A 19,949-nucleotide genomic window follows, 5' to 3' on the forward strand; every position below is an offset into this window, starting at 1 on the left:
GCAAAGGCTGAGAATGGGGAATACCAGAGTGCTGTGTTCCCACTCAGCCACAGATTTGCTCTCTCCCCTTGGTCTTGTCACTTCATAGAATCATAGAATACCTGGGTCGGAAGGGACCTCAGGAGGTCATCTAGTCCCACCCCCTGCTCAAAGCAGGACCAACCCCAGTCATAGAATCTCAGGTTGGAAGGGACCTCAGGAGGTCATCTAGTCCCACCCCCTGCTCAAAGCAGGACCAACCCCAGTCATAGAATCTCAGGGTTGGAAGGGACCTCAGGAGGTCATCTAATCCAACCCCCTGCTCAAAGCAGGACCAATCCCCAATTGTTGCCCCCGATCCCTAAATGGCCCCCTCAAGGATTGAGCTCAAAACCCTGGGTTTAGCAGACCAATGCTCAACCCACTGAGCTATCCCTTCACCTCTGCATGTCTCAGATCCCTGTTAACTAGGACAGTGGTTTTCAACCTGTGGTCTCTCAGACCCTTGGAGGGGGACGGGGGTGTCCACAAAAATCTCTAGTGGGTCTGCGAAAGGCTGTCGTTACCACAGAACAGTGGTTTTCAACCTGGGGTCCACAGACTATGTCTAGATTTCCAAAGGGGTTCGCACCTCCATTTGAAATTTTTTAGGGGTCCACAAATGAAAAAAGGTTGAAAACTGCTGCACTAGGCTAAAGATAATCACTCTCACAGGACTCTGGTGAGGCTATATTAATACCTATAAAGCACTTGGCAATCCTCAAGCAGAAGGTGCTAAAGAAGGGTAAATATTATTACTACAGGGCTTGAGGGCGGGATACGGGTTTTGAAGTACAGGAACTTAAAACATCCAGCACCATGTTTGACAGACAGGCGTTGGGGGCAGGTTCCAGTATTGTGAATGGGGAATAGGATCTCAAGTTAAAGTATTACCTCTCCTCACATCCCTGTAAGGAGTTTCTTTTCCTCAGCACACAGGGCTCCCTTCCCAGGGCTAACCCCTTTCTCTGCCTCCACATCGAACACTGAACTGAGAAGCTCCTCTTCACTCTCTGAAGCACCGCCCGCGTCCACAGCAATGGACAGGAAATGCTAGAAGGTAGCGTGCTGCACACCAGGGGGGCATCAGGTCCCTGCTCCGCCAGGACGCGAGGGGCAATGAATTTGCCCATCTTGGGAGGGAAATGGCTGGCATGATTCTGTAGTGTGTAATCCCCACCACTGTGCAGAGGATTCTGTAACTGCTGACTTATCTGGGTAGCTTAACAAAATTGCCCGGAGCATAAGTATTGTCACAAAGTCTGATAATGGATCCAAAGACTAGTAACAAAGAGTAATGGTAAACGAGCGGCCCAGACTACAGAGCTGGGTGGGGAAGTCAGTGAGCTGCCACAGGAATTAGGCTGATTCACAAAGATGTTAATTTAAGAACAAGGATGGCCTTGCGGCTAAAGCACAGGACTAAGTCAGGAGACCCGGGTTCGAATTCCTGGCTCTGTACAGATGTTACTGCATGGCCTCAGCTTAACCCCTTTGGGCCTCTATCTAGTGGGCTGGATCTATGAGGAAGAATTAAATATGGGCAGAGCAGTCTGGCTGAACAACAACTACTAAGTGAAGGTCAGAGTGTGCAAATATTTGAGGGTGTAAACCCCAAGCAGAGAAAGGAATTATCTAGAGCTGTATGACAGGGCAGAACTACAAAGGATGGGACAAAAATCCAGAAAGATAACATTTAGGCTAAATATCAGGAAAACGATCTTGAAAGTGAATGGCTCCGACTGTAGAATCACATTCTAGGAGGAGGAGAGCTGGTCTGTTCACTCCCTCTGGGGCACCTGGCATTAGCCACTGTCAGAAGACAAAATACTGGGCTAGACGGACCTTTGGTCTGACCCAGTATAGCTGTTCTTAGGTCACTCAGCACACTTAAAGCCAGACTGAGCAAAAAATTAGAAAGTGTACGATAGTGAACAATCCTGTGCTGGCCACTGAGCGAGAACTAGATGAGGCCTAGTCTTCTGTCAGCAAGTTAAAGAAGTATGGGCTGGATGAATGCACTATAAGGTGGGTAGAAAGTTGGCTAGATTGTCGGGCTCAACGGGTAGTGATCAATGGCTCCATGTCTAGTTGGCAGCCGGTGTCAAGTGGAGTGCCCCAAGGGTCGGTCCTGGGGCCGGTTTTGTTCAATATCTTCATAAATCATAGAATCATAGAATCATAGAATATCAGGGTTGGAAGGGACCCCAGAAGGTCATCTAGTCCAACCCCCTGCTCAAAGCAGGACCAATTCCCAGTTAAATCATCCCAGCCAGGGCTTTGTCAAGCCTGACCTTAAAAACCTCTAAGGAAGGAGATTCTACCACCTCCCTAGGTAACGCATTCCAGTGTTTCACCACCCTCTTAGTGAAAAAGTTTTTCCTAATATCCAATCTAAACCTCCCCCACTGCAACTTGAGACCATTACTCCTCGTTCTGTCATCTGCTACCATTGAGAACAGTCTAGAGCCATCCTCTTTGGAACCCCCTTTCAGGTAGTTGAAAGCAGCTATCAAATCCCCCCTCATTCTTCTCTTCTGCAGGCTAAACAATCCCAGCTCCCTCAGCCTCTCCTCATAACTCATGTGTTCCAGTCCCCTAATCATTTTTGTTGCCCTTCGCTGGACTCTCTCCAATTTATCCACATCCTTCTTGAAGTGTGGGGCCCAAAACTGGACACAGTACTCCAGATGAGGCCTCACCAATGTCGAATAGAGGGGAACGATCACGTCCCTCGATCTGCTCGCTATGCCCCTACTTATACATCCCAAAATGCCATTGGCCTTCTTGGCAACAAGGGCACACTGCTGACTCATATCCAGCTTCTCGTCCACTGTCACCCCTAGGTCCTTTTCTGCAGAACTGCTGCCTAGCCATTCGGTCCCTAGTCTGTAGCTGTGCATTGGGTTCTTCCGTCCTAAGTGCAGGACCCTGCACTTATCCTTATTGAACCTCATCAGATTCCTTTTGGCCCAATCTTCCAATTGGTCTAGGTCCTTCTGTATCCTATCCCTCCCCTCCAGCGTATCTACCACTCCTCCCAGTTTAATATCATCCGCAAATTTGCTGAGAGTGCAATCCACACCATCTTCCAGATCATTTATGAAGATATTGAATAAAACCGGCCCCAGTACCGACCCTTGGGGCACTCCACTTGATACCGGCTGCCAACTAGACATGGAGCCATTGATCACTACCCGTTGAGCCCTACAATTTAGCCAGCTTTCTACCCACCTTATAGTGCATTCATCCAGCCCATACTTCCTTAACTTGCTGACAAGAATACTATGGGAGACCGTGTCAAAAGCTTTGCTAAAGTCAAGAAACAATACATCCACTGCTTTCCCTTCATCCACAGAACCAGTAATCTCATCATAAAAGGCGATTAGATTAGTCAGGCATGACCTTCCCTTGGTGAATCCATGCTGGCTGTTCCTGATCACTTTCCTCTCATGCAAGTGCTTCAGAATTGATTCCTTGAGGACCTGCTCCATGATTTTTCCAGGGACTGAGGTGAGGCTGACTGGCCTGTAGTTCCCAGGATCTTCCTTCTTCCCTTTTTTAAAGATTGGCACTACATTAGCCTTTTTCCAGTCATCCGGGACTTCCCCGGTTCGCCACGAGTTTTCAAAGATAATGGCCAGTGGCTCTGCAATCACAGCCGCCAATTCCTTCAGCACTCTCGGATGCAACTCGTCCGGCCCCATGGACTTGTGCACGTCCAGCTTTTCTAAATAGTCCCTAACCGCCCTAAATGATCTGGAGGATGGTGTGGATTGCACTCTCAGCAAATTTGCGGATGATACTAAACTGGGAGGAGTGGTAGATATGCTGGAGGGCAGGGATAGGATACAGAAGGTTCTAGACCAATTGGAAGATTGGGCCAAAAGGAATCTGATGAGGTTCAATAAGGATAAGTGCAGGGTCCTGCACTTAGGACGGAAGAACCCAATGCACAGCTACAGACTAGGGACCGAATGGCTAGGCAGCAGTTCTGCAGAAAAGGACCTAGGGGTGACAGTGGACGAGAAGCTGGATATGAGTCAGCAGTGTGCCCTTGTTGCCAAGAAGGCCAATGGCATTTTGGGATGTATAAGTAGGGGCATAGCGAGCAGATCGAGGGACGTGATCGTCCCCCTCTATTCGACATTGGTGAGGCCTCATCTGGAGTACTGTGTCCAGTTTTGGGCCCCACACTTCAAGAAGGATGTGGATAAATTGGAGAGAGTCCAGCGAAGGGCAACAAAAATGATTAGGGGACTGGAACACATGAGTTATGAGGAGAGGCTGAGGGAGCTGGGATTGTTTAGCCTGCAGAAGAGAAGAATGAGGGGGGATTTGATAGCTGCTTTCAACTACCTGAAAGGGGGTTCCAAAGAGGATGGCTCTAGACTGTTCTCAATGGTAGCAGATGACAGAACGAGGAATAATGGTCTCAAGTTGCAGTGGGGGAGGTTTAGATTGGATATTAGGAAAAACTTTTTCACTAAGAGGGTGGTGAAACACTGGAATGCGTTACCTAGGGAGGTGGTAGAATCTCCTTCCTGAGAAGTTTTTAAGGTCAGGCTTGACAAAGCCCTGGCTGGGATGATTTAATTGGGGATTGGTCCTGCTTTGAGCAAGGGGTTGGACTAGATGACCTCCTGAGGTCCCTTCCAACCCTGATATTCTATGATTCTCTCTCTAACCTCCATAAATTTGAGTCTCTTATGCCTAGATTCCTAGACGTAATGAGATCCAATTATGTAAAGGGAAAACTCAGGCTGAACATCAGGAAGACACTTCTCTATTAACAAGGTCAACTGTAGGGAGGAATAGTTGGAGCACTATCTTTGGATTTAAACCCGAAAGAAGAAAATACAAATATAGAATCATAGAATATCAGGGTTAGAAGGGACCTCAGGAGGTCATCTAGTCCAACCCCCTGCTCAAATGGGGACTAATCCCCAATTTTTTTTGCCTCAGATCTCTAAATGGCCCCCTCAAGGACTGAACTCACAACCCTGGGTTTAGCAGGCCAATGCTCAAATATACACACACACTCATCACACTTCCTTCAAGCAAAATTTAAAATAAGGTTAAATCCTGCTGTTTTGTTTTGCTTTTTTAATTTCCCCATGGAGCCAGCCCCCAACTTTGTTGAGGTGTTGCAGCATCATCCAATTAAGAAGCCAGTTGCTCAAATGGTCGTCTGTCAATCAACTTGCAAATCACATGGCCTACCCCAGGGGTTGGCAACCTTTCACAAGTGGGGTGCCGAGTCTTCATTTATTCACTTTAATTTCGCGTGCCAGTGATACATTTTAACGGTTTTAGAAGGTCTCTAAGTCTATATATTCTATAACTAAACTATTGTCATATGTAAACAAGGTTTTCAAAATATTTAAGAAGCTTCATTTAAAATTAAATTAAAATGCTGATCTTACACCGCCGACCCACTCAGCCCGCTGCCAGTCTGGGGTTCCGTTCACCTAGGCTGGCATCGGGCTGAGCAGGGCCGTGGCTGGGACCCCAGACCAGCAGTGGGCTGAGCAAGGCCAGCAGCCGGGACCCCAGACCAGCAGTGGGCTGAGCAGCTCAGCCTGCTGCCACTCAGCCCACTGCCGGTCTGGGGTTCCGTCCACCGGCCCCGCTCAGCCAGGGTCCCGGTTGCCAGCCCAGCTCAGCCCGCTGCCGGTCTGGGGTTCTGGCTGCCGGCCCGTTGCCAGCCAGGGTCCCAGCCACAGGCGCTGCTCAGCCCGCTGCCGGCCTAGGTGAACGGAACCCCAGGTCTAATACCTTCTCCCTGATTCTAACCAGTCTCTTCCTCTCTCTGCACTGAGATGAGGGTGGGAGTGTGCTGAGAACAGGGCTGGGGGGTGAAGGAGCAGGCTGGGGGTTGGGGTGCAGGGTCTGGCCAGGAGCTAGAATGAGGGAGGGGGCTCAGGGTTGGGGCAGGAGGTTTGGGTGTGGAGTGATTACCTGGGCAGCTCCCATTTGGTGCAAGGGGTGCAGGTGGGAATGTGGGTGTGTGCATGCAGGAGCTCCCGTTTGGTGCTCAGGGTCAGGGTGTGGGGGGTGCAAGAGTCAGGGCATAGGGTGTGGGGGAGTGCAGGGGTCAGGGCGTGGGGCTGGTGTGTGTGAGAGGAGGGGTCAGGGCAGAGGGCTGGGGGTGTGGGCTGGGGTCGTGGGGGTGCTCCCAGCCCCCTGCCCTGAGCGGCTCATGGCAGGGGGCTGGAGGGGATATGCCCCTTCCCCATGGTCCCCGGAGCAGAGCACGCACTGTGGCTCCGCTTTTCCCTCTCCCCCTCCGTAGCAAGGGCTGTCAGCTGGTCGGCGGCAGGGACGGAGAAAAGGAGGGCAGGAACCCAGCATGCTGGGGAAAGAGGCCGGGGGAGGGGGAAGCTTGCCTGCCCTGCAAGAAGAGAGTGGTGGGCAGGGGGGTGGAAAAGAGTGGGCCGGGCCAGGCAGGATTTTTTAATGGCATGCTGCTGTCTGCTGGGGTCAGCAGCATGCCATTAAAAATTGGCACGCATGCCACAGATTGCCGACCCCCTGGCCTACACCTTCACCAGGCCACTTGAATGCCTGCGGACAGTGCTGGTGTGGAGGCCCTCGCCAAGCCCACACAGTTCCACTCTCACCAGCACAGTACACATGGTCAGTGACAGTACTGTCCAACTGATGATGCATTTCCACTCATAGCAACAGCAGCGGCAGATTCATATGGCTATCATGTAGCTATAGTGGCACGTAAAATGGATTTCCATCTTGAATAGTCCCTTGCAAGTCATCTTCTTTCAGCAAGAGTCAGCATGGAGGATTTGGATTTCTTCAATCCCTCAAAATTGCATCTTCTAACCTCATTCACAGTTGGCCTTGTTGCTCCTCTTCCTTCAACCTGAGCTCTATAAACCTTCTGCAAAAGCATGCATTCTTCTGCACGTTGGACATGACCCCACTACTGCAGTCGTCTTCTTTTCAACTGCTGCAAGACTGCACCTTGCCGGGATCATCTAAATATCTCCACATTTGTGGCAAAAAAAAACATCAGACCACACTGTTAAGAATACATTGGAACTTTCGATACGGACAACTGTTTGGTTTCCGCTCCTCGGCTGCTTTTGATTGCCATGTTTCTGCTCCATATAATAAGAGTTATCACCACTACCGAGTTGAACACTCGGCTCTTAGTTATCACACAGACATCCCGCTGCCCAAACAGAGGCCTTTGAAGATCCAATGTCCGTGATGCAAGACTGCTCCAACATATGACTTTTGACATAGAACCTCCTGGTGCCAACCGACTACCCAAACAGATAAAACTATTCACCTATTCAATGTCACTGCCATCTACACGTAGTGTTGGCAGGTCATTCCTTTCTGTTTTATAGGAGGCACGCATAGTTCCTAGTATATCATGCATTTTAATAGCTACTCGGGGACCTTGATAACATCACATAGAAGCTGAAAATATTTATATAAAACCTGGGAGGAAAGTGTCTTATTTGAAAAACAAAAACAGCTAACGCCAAATTTGCTATTTTCACCCCATTTTTAAATCCCCAAAATCTAAAAACAAAACCTGAAAGATACCATCTTCCAAAGGAAGCGGTGGAGGCCTTGCCCTCTGGGTCATTGAAGAGAGCACTTCTGCCTTGCACCTAGTAGGACAGACTACACAGAACCGAAGAGGGCACTCGCTTCTCATTTCTAGAGTTCTAGGACTGGAACCTGAGAAGCACCAAGTTCCGCCTCCTCTGGGACAGAGCCTCTTAAACCAGTGACACCACAAAATGACTAGAACGTGAGCAGCAGTGATGGCTGCCAAATGAGCCTTCAACAAAATCCCTTGAAATCCTGCCACAAAGAGAAAAAACTCCACAGCTATTGAAATAGGTCAAGAATGAGAACAGAGCCATCTGTGTCCCATGCTTATGGAAAGTCTTTGCCACTTAAAGGCATGTGTCTCAAGACCGGAGGCTTGAGAGATTCCAAACTTTAATATTTTTTTCTCTCTCTCTCTCTCACACACACCAGCCCAACAGCCCAAGTGCTACATGGAGGAAAAACTGGATCAGCATGGAGAGGATTCTGTTCCTTGTAGGAAAGAGGGAAATACAAGCAGAAAAGCAACATGAACAGAGGTGTCTGAAAACACAGAAAATTCAGGAATCATAGCCTGGTTGGGCCTGCTGGCTAATAAGCAACACTGTCCTGTCTTGCCACACTGAGCACCTTGAGAAAGAGAGAAAAGCAGCTGCCAGGAACAGAGGTTTCCTAGGGACGCAGAAAGACGGCCATAAGTAAATGTTAACCAGTTACACTGTCCAGGCAGACGCAACAAAACGTTCGACAGGTGGCTATGGCAAAACAACTGCCAGAGGCCACTCCATTGCGGAAGCACCCTATCTGTATGCAGGTGCATCTCCCCTTTCGGTGGGACGTAGAGTACAGACACTGCAGACCTAGCTAGCGCAGGTATTAACAGCTGGGTAGACAGGGAGACATGGTTTAGGAGCGCAGACTCGACTAGCGCGGCACACATCCTCTACATGCCTGAACCCTGTGGAATATACCTACACAGTTCTCTACATGCCCAAGCAGTGCCTCCCACATCTACACTCCTATTTTTAGCGGTGTACTGTCCACTGCTGGCACCTATCCCCCCTGCAGTGAAATACTCTGGAGGGGGAAGGCTACTGGGAAATGCTTGTAACACGTACATAAGGGACCCTCACTCGCTTCAACTCAGGCTGGTCACTGCAAGTATACTACCCCTGCAATAGGCAAACAGAGACCACCTCTAGCTGAGATGAACAATCTCCTTACCTAAGAGACCTGAGCCCTCCCACAGATGATTAAGACAGTCCACTGCTACTGAGCAGTCTGCAAGGATCTGGAACAACTTGGCTCAGATCACTAAGGAAAGTGTCAGAGTCAAACCTATAGTTCATAACTGTAGCTGTGGTGGCCACGAAACTTGTTTATATAGGTGTCCTGCACAACAGCCCCAATCAGGGTTTGCTAGGTACCCAACAAACCCTTAGGAAGACACAGTCCCTGCTCCAAAAAACTTACAACCTAACTAGACACAATGGAGACAAATGGAAGAAAAAGGGAGACTAGCATACACGCAAAGTGAGCAGGAATAATAACAAGGAGTCCTTGTGGCACCTTAGAGACTAACATTTATTTCGTCATAAGCTTTCGTGGGCTAGAACCCACTTCATCAGATGCATGAAGTGGAAAATACAGGAACTGGTATAAATACATGAAAAGATGTGAGTTGCCTTACCAAGCAGGAGGTCAGTCTAACGAGACAATTCAATTGAGAGCAGGATACCAAGGGAGGAAAAATAACTTCTGAAGTGGTAATGAGAGTGGCCCATTTCAGACAGTTGACAAGAAGGTGTGAGTAACAGTAGGAGGAAATCAGTATTGGGGAAAATTAGGTTTAGGTTTTGTAATGACCCAATCACTCCCCAGCCTTTATTCAGGCCTAATCTGATGGCGTCCAGTTTGCAAATTAATTCCAGTTCTGCAGCTTCACATTGGAGTCTGGTTTTGAAGTTTTTTTGATGAAGAATTGCCACTTTTAGGTCTGTTATTGAGTGATCAGAAAGATTGACGTGTTCTCCCACTGGTTTTTGAATGTTATGATTCCTGATGTCAGATGTGTCCATTTATTCTTTTGCGTAGAGACGGTCCGGTTTGGCCAATGTACATGGCAGAGGGGCATTGCTGGCACATGGTAGCATATATCACATTGGTAGATGTGCAGGTGAACGAGCCCCTGATGGTGGGGCTGATGTGGGTGATCTTTGGCCCACGGTATGTTAGCTCCAGCATTTTAAAACATTTATTAACTTACTTTTTTTAAATTTTATTATGGAGCCAGGTATTGGGCATTAGCAGGAGTATGTAGGAACAAGGAAGCAGTGGGAAAAAAGGAAGGAAGGGGGAAGGGAGAAAGGAGCAGGGAGAGCAAAGCTGGTAGAGGAGGTATTGAGATGGAGAGAGTGGGGGGGAAGTCAGACAATAACATCCAGACTCAGATTGTATACAGCAGTCTGCTGATATCAGTGGCCTGCCCAAGGCATACAACGGTATTAAGAGTCCTTGCTGCTCCCAAGGGCTGGCTACAACACTAGGGGTCCCTGTTCTACTTTCCCCAGCCCTTTGAAGGAGGGGTGTCTACAGGGATTTGGTGCACTCCTCCCGCCTTTTGAACCTCAGACACGTACGGCCTTTTCTTTCCGATGTTGAGACTGCCACAGCTCTCTCTGCCTGTGTCACTCCAAGACAGTAATGCTGTAGTGTGCTTCGCACAGGGACCAGCTGGAAACTAAAATTATTGCCGAACAATGCTACACATTTAAGCAGTGCTTCATAGAGAGCGCCCATTGCACGGGTGCTGCTCTGTAGTTCGCACCAACTCCCAATTGGCTTTAGGATGGAGTCCCTGGATAGGTCTACACTGCAACCACAGGGCGAGACCGCAGTTCATGTAGACAAAGCTGAGCTAGCACAGGAACCAGAGCAGCAAAGCCACAGCACCACGCATGCCAGTGCGGGCTAGCTGCCTCATCACCCAGTGGTCCATCCGGGCTGGTACAGCCCAGGCTGACTCTCAAGCTGCCATGCTTTCACTACTCCAATACCTAAGCTAACTAGATTAATGCTAGCTCAAGCATGTCTACCCATGCTACAATCCCACCCAGTGACCGCCGTACAGACATTCCCAAAGAGGTTTGTTTTGACCTATGGAGTCCTAAATGGCTGGATCACAGCCACTAAAGAGTCTGCCTTGTTCCATGACCAGTGTAGGTGCTTGAGCTAGCCAGCCCTGGTTTCTTGCAATCCAAGTATAAAATCAGAGACAGCAGGTGGATACAGACTGGGGGGGCCACAAGGTAACAGTGAGACGGTAAGTATAATAAGCAGCAGTCAGCAGCACGCTAACTGTCTTGCGTTTTGCAGGCATCGTGGCAGAGGTGAGTTTTAAGGTGAGATCTGGAGGCTAGCATAGTTGCTTTGCAGATATTTATGGGGAGCTTGGTACGAAGTATGAAATATACAAATATTTTGTATTTTATGGTATATTTTTCCATGATCCTTAAAAGCCAAGTCAAAATATGTATTTACTACATAGGTTTACATTAGCATTCACGACTAAATTATATAAACTCAAGGCAGAACACAAGTAATGAGGTCATCTGTGTTTGACTTTGGGTGAGTTTTCTACCATGACTTGCTTTAATCTGTTCAAACAGGAGTCCTGCTACATGACTGACAGCTTCTGTACCTTTCTAACAAAGGAGTAGATGGCAAAAGCCATAGTTCTACCAGCTAGGGAGATTATTTTTGGCCAGACTTGCTATGCACACTGAAGTCCAATGGTCTTGATATGAGTCTTGAATTTTCACTCTGAGTTTCCCTTGAGTCAAGAAGTTAACTTCTGAAGCAGGATCTAGCCAGGTGTCTTTTAATGGAGTACTAAATAGAACAGTCGACTATCACAGCAACAAGCACCTGAGAAAAAGCTGATAAGAGAAACATATTGTAGGGAATCATCCTGCACTGACAAGGGAATAGACATGCGTGCTCCTCAGTTCACCGGCAAGCAGCGGCAGAATCCTCCCCTTAGATGAGGGGCAAGCTACCGTACCTCACCAGCCCTGCCTTCCTGGGGAGTGAGGTCACCAAGCTAGACCCATGTCCAATGGGATTTTTCCACCAGTGCTATAGCTGCGAGTTGTCAGTACTGGACCATCACAAACTAGCTCATGTGAGAGTACGGCTGGTCTTGTAAGTAAGGCAGTGGACACGTGGGGTCTGTTCCTAGCTCGGCCACAGACTCATTCAGTCCTTTGTTCCCCTGGTGCAGAGTGGGGATGTTATGCACCCCAGCTCACAAGGGAACTGCCAGGATAAACTCAGCAACGCAGAGGTTCTGATGTTTTTCGTAACACAGACTACACTTTAAATGGCGAGTGAGCGCCTCTCAGGCACTTCCCCACATTCGCAGTCATAGAACATCCCCGTAGCAACTACAGTAACAATCTAGTGGAGGTGCCCATATGCTAGTGAAGAGTGCCATAGATATTACCCTAAATATCAACAACAAAGCCAAAGCTTTTTAACTAAAAAACAAACCTTAAAATGTCACAGGACATGGGAAGTCCACTGGAGAGAGCAGCTAGCACTTTATAAGAACAACCTGATAATTTGATCAACTGAACTGAGCAAAAAGTTTAAGAAACTCCACAAGCGTCAACATAATTTATTAACAAACAGCAAAATTCTGTCTGGCTATGTTACACTTAACATGCTATTGGGGTCCCTTGAAATAGCTTCAGCACTTATCAAACCTCTTGCTGACCTTTCAGTAGCTTGGAGTCTCGCAGCGAGACATTGGTGTGAAAAGCGATTCGCAAAACAAGACTGAGTTTCCATCTTTACTGTGAGAATTGATCCATTTGGCACTAGGACCCTGCAGATGGTGAGTGCTGCGAGTCTGCGCTCTGAAAAACTGCACCATTTCACAACTTCAGCACTAGCCGGAGCAGCAGTTACAACAAAGCCAGTCTGCAAGCACTGAAGGACAATGAGATTGTTATTTTTGTTTTATATTCCTTATGTCACCCATTCAAAGTTTTTCTGTTTAGCTAAAACTGAAGCGATCAAGATTACAATCAATACATCAGAAGCACCTCATTGAAAAGGTAACCATAGCAACACACTGAGGAACACAGGATGCTGCATCCAAGCTACATCTGTCTGGTAACAGGAGGAGGTTAGTCAATTTCAGCTCAAGATCATCTCCATCAAAACAGCTCACCCATTATTTCACAGCTGAACACCTTTCCATAGTCATTAATAACTCTGGCCTTTAACCATCTATACACTGTACATATCCTTTAACCTTCATTGTTTCTAACTGTATCAAGGGAAAGCCCTTTTTAAAATATGCCTACTCTGCTCTTATAACTCAAAGATTTAAAGCAACCAAAACAAATGTTTTCATTGTTCCTTCCTTATTTGGATTTAAACGATACTGCTGACAAAACATAATTGCGTTTTACCTATTAGCCGCACTCCTGTCATTTTCCTCTGCTCTCTGAATGATTAATACACATTTTTAATTCAACTCATCTCATTGCTGGTTTTCTGACACGCAACATTATTCTTTATCTTCAGAATACTGAAAAACTGAAATTAAGGCTCATTTATAAAGGTACCTAGGAAGAGAAGCAATATAACTCTAGAAGAAATCACCCACACTGTAGCATTAACACATACATGCAAATCATTTAACAATCCAGACAGACAGATGGAGAAGAACATTCATCAGGATTCTGAAGGGGAGATGTGGCTAAAGGTTAATTTTATATCTGAGTATATCATAATCCTCATGTATTTTCTACATTATTTCTATTCTGACGCATTTTGTCATATATTATTCTTTAAAATGGGTTTAATTCAGAACTCCCAAGCCCTCTGAGGGTAAATGCAGAAACCCCTGTAATTCAGGGCCCAAAGGTCCCAATGAGGATTTGGGTCTTTATGCTGCATCAGACATCTCACAAATGGAGGTCCAAACCAACAGTTCCAGAGACCTCCCTCCTAATAACCAGTTATACTTGGCGCTGCTCGACCTTTCCAGCAGAGGATCTTAAAGTGCTTTGCATTTCATTTAGCAATGAATCTTCCCCAAACGTGTGTGAAGTGCGTCAATATTCTTGACGCTATCTGAAGTCAGGGGAATTGAGGTACAGAGTGACAAATGACTTGCCCGAGGTCACCTGGTTAGCTTTTGGCAGAGCCAAACGGAATCCAGATTGCCCATGTCCTAGTTTGAGACTGTCCCTCCCACCTACATAATAAATGATGTGATGTTACAGGACTCCACCAAACATGCTCAGTGAATAAACTGTGCGGCATCTGAATGAACTGGAAGTAGTAGTGAATTTCGGCTCACAAAAGAGAAAAAAAAGAGCACTCTACGGAGAGTTTCTCTTTGGAGTCAGCGCAGTGTTCTAGAATGCAACCATTCAATCAGGGGCACCATCTAGGCCGACATCCTTTTGTGGCTTACTGTAATTATGAAATGTCCTGATTCAGTCTGGAGTGAGTCCCATTGAAATTGTTTCTTGCCATCAGAGCCATCTGGAGGAAAGATTTAATTTGTAATCATGAGACTTAAGGTCTGTAAAGGCATTTAAGCAACACAACTGCAGTATGAAAGTTAACTGGGGATTATTAGTCATTTCTCTTTGATGTCAAGACACAAGCACCATCAGGCAGAGTTTTCAATTCAGAAATTAGGGTCGGTTTTTTGCCGCGACAAAACGATCCATCTGACAACGAAGCAAGCTGAGGGGAGCTCTCTACTCTCCGACTCATCCATTAAAGGTCTTTGGGAAGAATTGGTTACAGAGGCTGACTCTCTCAAGAGAAGTGCAAGAGGGTGAAGAGGGTGTGCATAGGTATCTCAGAGAGGTAGGAAGTAAGAAGGGCGTAGGAGGCAGTCAGGCCTCTCAGCTGTGTGCTTTGAGGGAAGGAATCCATGGAAGCAAGCTCTATTAAGGAAGAGCACAAACAAGAAAGGTCTAGAGGGTGGAGGAGAGAGAGCAGGCCACCACAGACTTGGTAGTAGTCAGAGGCTCCTTCCCTCTTCGTGTTATGTCATATCTGTAGTAGCACCTCAAAGGCCCAGTCAGAGTCAGGGCCCCATTGTGATGGGCACTGCACAGACACACAGGAAAGAAGAGAGCCTGCCACTATCAGCCTCCCGTAAAGATCTGCTATTGCAGATCCTGGTAGTTTATACCACTCCAAGTTCCTGCTGAAGAACCACTGCATTTAACAAGTCTCACTCTTCAGGGCTGCTTGTTTGTGACTCTCATGGAAGGGCACGCTCTCTCTCTATTGGAGCACAGGGGTGGACGGGAGGGAAGAAACATTCCTTTCCTTCCACACATTTCACTGAGTTAGTAGCACAGAAGGCCTGCTGTCTTACTGCCTCCATCCCTCATCTCTGATAGAGATGCCACTAGGCCCTGGGCAAACATCCAGCAATGTCACCAGAGCAAGGGGCCATCCCCAGCTACTGCACTGTTAAGAGGTGTCATCCTTCAGACCAGCATTACACCAGGGTCCCCTCTCCTCATTGCCAGTGTCTTTTCATGTGGAAGCTAGAGGGTAAGGGGACATTCTCACGCTCAGTACTGGGGTGAGGTACTACTGAGTGCAGAAAAGCTGCTCACAGTGTGACTGCACCAGCAACATCTACCTTGTTATGTGTGAAAGGAGTTACAAAATACCAGCTTCTACTCAAATACCTCATGTGGAGGTTCACGTTTATCAAGTCTTTTCAAGATGACAGCTTACATTGAGCACAGAAGTAAACACACTGGACAGTAACAATGAATAACAGTGTCTCAACAAGCACTGCTGTATTTACCCAATGCCCAAATGTCAACACTAACACTAAATTACAGAGCTAATCAAAGACCCCGCTTTCAGACACCTACTTAAGAACATAAGAATGGCCACACTGCATCGGACCAATGGTCCATCTAGCCCAGTATCCCGTCTTCCGACAGTGGCCAGTGCCAGGGGCTTCAGAGGGAATGAACAGAACAGGGCAATTATTGAGTGATCCATCCCCAGTCGTCCACTCCCAACTTCTGGCAATCTGAGCCTAGGGACACTCAGAGCACAGGGTTGAATCCCTGACCACATTAGCTAACAGCTATTGATGGACCTATCCTCCATGAACTTATCTAATTCTCTTCTGAACCCCATTATAGTTTTGACCTTCACAACATCCCCTGGCAACAGGTTCCACGGATTGACTGTGCGTTGTGTTGTATTTTGTTCTTGTGCCCAAGGAACAGTAGTGTCTGGCACAGAGCAGATCTATTTAGAAAAATGCACAGGGTTGAGGAATCAATGCCATTGGCTAACTAGAGCTTCAACCTGTGCCTTAGGGGACATCTGACTGGCAGAGTTCTCAGCCAATCAGAGGAGTAAGCTGCTGTCCAGTTACTGACCCATAACTGTAGAAGTCTTTCTCAAGGACTATACACCAGTAGCCAATAAGAAAGCAGGGATTTGCATTTGTGCCTCAACAAGCACATATCCACTTGTACGGATGGGACATTATCCAGGGCTCAGATTTGCTACTGCCCTCAAAATTTGACATTTTCCCTGCAGCAAATGATCAGCACCTCAACTTCTGCCCCCACAACATATGCCCCCAAGAAGGCTTACCCCATAAAAAAAGCATACTTTTAAAGCTTTCCCTCCTTATGAACGTGCTTTCAGATGGAAGTCTAGACTACACATAAACGTTAACTTATGCTAACAAAGATGTGGGGCCAAGGATTTGTGTTTTGGATTATCTTGTGTTTTGTCCCATAGAAAAGTTTCAAACCAGGAGGCAGGCAAATCTGTAGTTTTAGAACATTGTAACCATAACAGAGTACCCCAAAACCACTAAAACAAAGCTTTCTAAATCAACACCTGGGTCGGAAAAGTGTTTTATACATGTTTCACAGAGGCATTTTAAACTTTAATCTGTTTGTTGTTTAAAGAATTCTGAAGATGTTATAAGAGTTATAAATGTGAAATGAATTGGGATACTTTTAGTAGAAGTCAGATTTGGGTTTATGTGGGCAATCCATAATGATTTTGCTTTTTTGTGATTTTATTACACTCTGCAGAGTTCTTGATCATCAAATGCAAGATGTTGAAAGAATATGTAACTACAGTCAGCAAAACAAAACCTGCTTCCATGCCTTAGATGGGTTGAAGGTTGCAAGCATCCCACCAAGGAAAAAGGTGAATTACACTGAAATTTTAAAAAATTGTAGGAACAAGCAGCGTCTGAGTTAAGCTGAAAAAACCTGCATTTTTTAAAAAGTTCTATGCAGGTGTCATTATGTTTAAGAATAATCCTGCTCTGTAAGAGTCTCTGGGGGTATTTTGGAGTAACAGCCGTGTTAGTCTGTATTCGCAAAAAGAAAAGGAGTACTAGTGGCACCTTAGAGACTAACCAATTTATTTGAGCATGAGCTTCCATGAGCTACAGCCCACTTCATCGGATGCATTCTCTTTATTGAGCTCATGTGCAAATAAATTGGTTAGTCTCTAAGGTGCCACTAGTACTCCTTTTCTTTTGGGGGGTATTTGGCCTTTCTGGATATGCTCTCATTTGTTTTTAAGTTTGCTGATGGGAACAGCTACATAAAAACAGAATCTTTGTTCCACAAATAGGTCACCTGCTTGGTAACAATAATTTCCACAGTAACAGATTGTGGAAATAGTTCATTCATTGACATTTGTACTAGCACTTCTCTTCCTAAACTATGACACCTTTCCACATCCCTCTAACAGTGCCACTGCTGTACGTGTGTGAATTGTATCAAAGTGCTGTCTGGACAGCACTGGTACAAGTGGAAAGGGCTTTACAAATTAATAAATAATACCACTAACGTTTGGGTCTCCAGGTAGGGCAGAAAGCAAATGAATTAACAAAGAACCTGTTTTCATGATATTATCTCTAGCAACATTATCAACGGGGAATATAAAGATTAAATTAAGCAGAACTGTTTCTAACCACACAGTGGTTGTGGTCTCAGATGAGAGCTAGGAGCCAGAAACTCTAGAGTTCTAATTCCAACTATGACGATAACTCATTATGGGGAAATTATTTCACTTCTTTGTGCCTGAGGTTTCCTGTCTATAAAATGGGAATTCTGCCACCTACCTACCTCATAGGGGAAATGCAAGGCTCTATTAATGTTTACACAGCACTCCAATGAGCACTATCTAGAGGCTAAGTACATCCCTCCTAAAGAAAGGGGATTTTTTTTTTTAAATTTACAGTAAAACATTAGCAAAATTCCTGGTTTCTGTGCTGCTGCCCCACCATACAAGAACCCGATTAAGAATGAGAACAGCTGCCAAAGCACTGAGCGATTCAGCCTCACTCTTTTCTTGAAGTATATTATGGCCACACAGTCTTGTTGATTTTGAGAGAGCTGGATTAGGCTTCACCACCACAGAGAGGCAAAGAGAATGGCTGCTGGGTTACGGTGCTCCCTTCCCGCAGAAATGCCAGGGTGAGCTGGATACCCGAGCAATGCTAAGTGTCGCTCATTTCCTTGGCATTTGATCTCTTTACATTACATAAAACAAATCCTTAGAGCGGGAGTTCTTTGGGGCAGGGACGGGAACCCACCTCCTCCCTGTGTTTGTGCAGCTCCCAGGCTGCCAGGGCCAGAGCCCAACCAGGCACTACCGCGATATTAACACTAAACCTCCAGACAAAAGGTCAGGTCCTGTCTGCAAGGGCCACATCAGCAGCCAACAGGAAACTGGCTGCCAAGCAAAACTTCTGCAGTGCCCCGCCCTGGCATCAACCCGGGGCGGGAGAATGAGGCTGCCCCACCCCAGCGCCAACCCTCGCAGACAGGAGCCCCCCCACATACCCACACTGGCCCCACCCCCATTTCCCAGGGGGGCTACCCCACCCCAGCGCCAACCCTCGCAGATGGGAGCCCCCCCATATACCCACCCTGGCCCCACCCCCCAGGGGCCACCCCACCCCCATTCCCCAGGGGGGCTGCCCCACCCCAGCGCCAACCCTCACAGACGGGAGCCCCCCCATATACCCACACTGGCCCCACCCCCCCAGGGGCCACCCCACCCCAGCGCCAACCCTCGCAGATGGGAGCCCCCCCATATCACCACACTGGCCCCACCCCCGCAGGGGCCACCCCACCCCCATTCCCCAAGGGGGGCTGCCCCACCCCAGCGCCAACCCTCGCAGATGGGAGCCCCCCCATATACCCACACTGGCCCCACCCCCATTCCCCGGGGGGCTGCCCCACCCCAGCGCCAACCCTCGCAGATGGGAGCCCCCCCATATACCCACACTGGCCCCACCCCCCCAGGGGCCACCCCACCCCCATTCCCCAGGAGGGGGCTGCCCCACCCCAGCGCCAACCCTCGCAGATGGGAGCCCCCCCATATACCCACACTGGCCCCACCCCCATTCCCCGGGGGGGGCTGCCCCACCCCAGCGCCAACCCTCGCAGACGGGAGCCCCCCCATATACCCACACTGGCCCCACCCCCCAGGGGCCACCCCACCCCAGCGCCAACCCTCGCAGATGGGAGCCCCCCCATATACCCACACTGGCCCCACCCCCATTCCCCGGGGGGCTGCCCCACCCCAGCGCCAACCCTCGCAGACGGGAGCCCCCCCATATACCCACACTGGCCCCACCCCCCAGGGGCCGCCCCACCCCCATTCCCCGGGGGGCTGCCCCACCCCAGCGCCAACCCTCGCAGATGGGAGCCCCCCCATATCACCACACTGGCCCCACCCCCGCAGGGGCCACCCCACCCCCATTCCCCAAGGGGGGCTGCCCCACCCCAGCGCCAACCCTCGCAGATGGGAGCCCCCCCATATACCCACACTGGCCCCACCCCCATTCCCCGGGGGGGGCTGCCCCACCCCAGCGCCAACCCTCGCAGATGGGAGCCCCCCCATATACCCACACTGGCCCCACCCCCCCAGGGGCCACCCCACCCCCATTCCCCGGGGGGGGCTTCCCCTCACAGATGGGAGCCCCCCCCCATCGCCCCGGCCCCACAGGGAGGGGAGCCCCGCCCCGCCCCCACCCGCACAGCGGGGGCCCTGTCCGGTGCCCCGGCGGGGGGTGGGGTCGGTACCTGCTGCCCGGCCGCCCCTGGGCTGCTCACCCTCGGCTCCGGCCCCCGGCTCCGCGCGCCCTGCCCAGCCCAGCTCCCGCCCGCGGGGTGGCGATCGCGCCGCCTGACGCACCCACACTCGCCGGGCTCCTCAGTGCGGAACTTTCCGGTCAGGCATTGCCACGGGCAGCCCGCAGGGGTCCTTCAGAACGGGTCGCGCAG

The 19,949-nt window shown here is 48.7% G+C and overlaps 1 protein-coding gene across 3 annotated transcripts in view; it reads right to left on the reverse strand.

Annotated features, from left to right (window-relative positions):
- DCTN1 (dynactin subunit 1) overlaps positions 1 to 19,939 on the reverse strand; it is a 146,273-nt gene extending 126,334 nt beyond the window's left edge. Inside the window, exon 1 of one of the 3 annotated variants that reach the window (XM_073343114.1) lies at positions 19,861 to 19,939. The gene's annotated coding sequence lies outside the window, so the exon portion shown is untranslated. The other 2 variants (XM_073343113.1, XM_073343119.1) reach the window with 2 other exon arrangements.
- Between the last annotated feature and the right edge of the window lie 10 nt (positions 19,940 to 19,949).

Source organism: Lepidochelys kempii, chromosome 4, assembly GCF_965140265.1.
Source record: "Lepidochelys kempii isolate rLepKem1 chromosome 4, rLepKem1.hap2, whole genome shotgun sequence".
Classification (NCBI taxonomy): Eukaryota; Metazoa; Chordata; order Testudines; family Cheloniidae; genus Lepidochelys; species Lepidochelys kempii.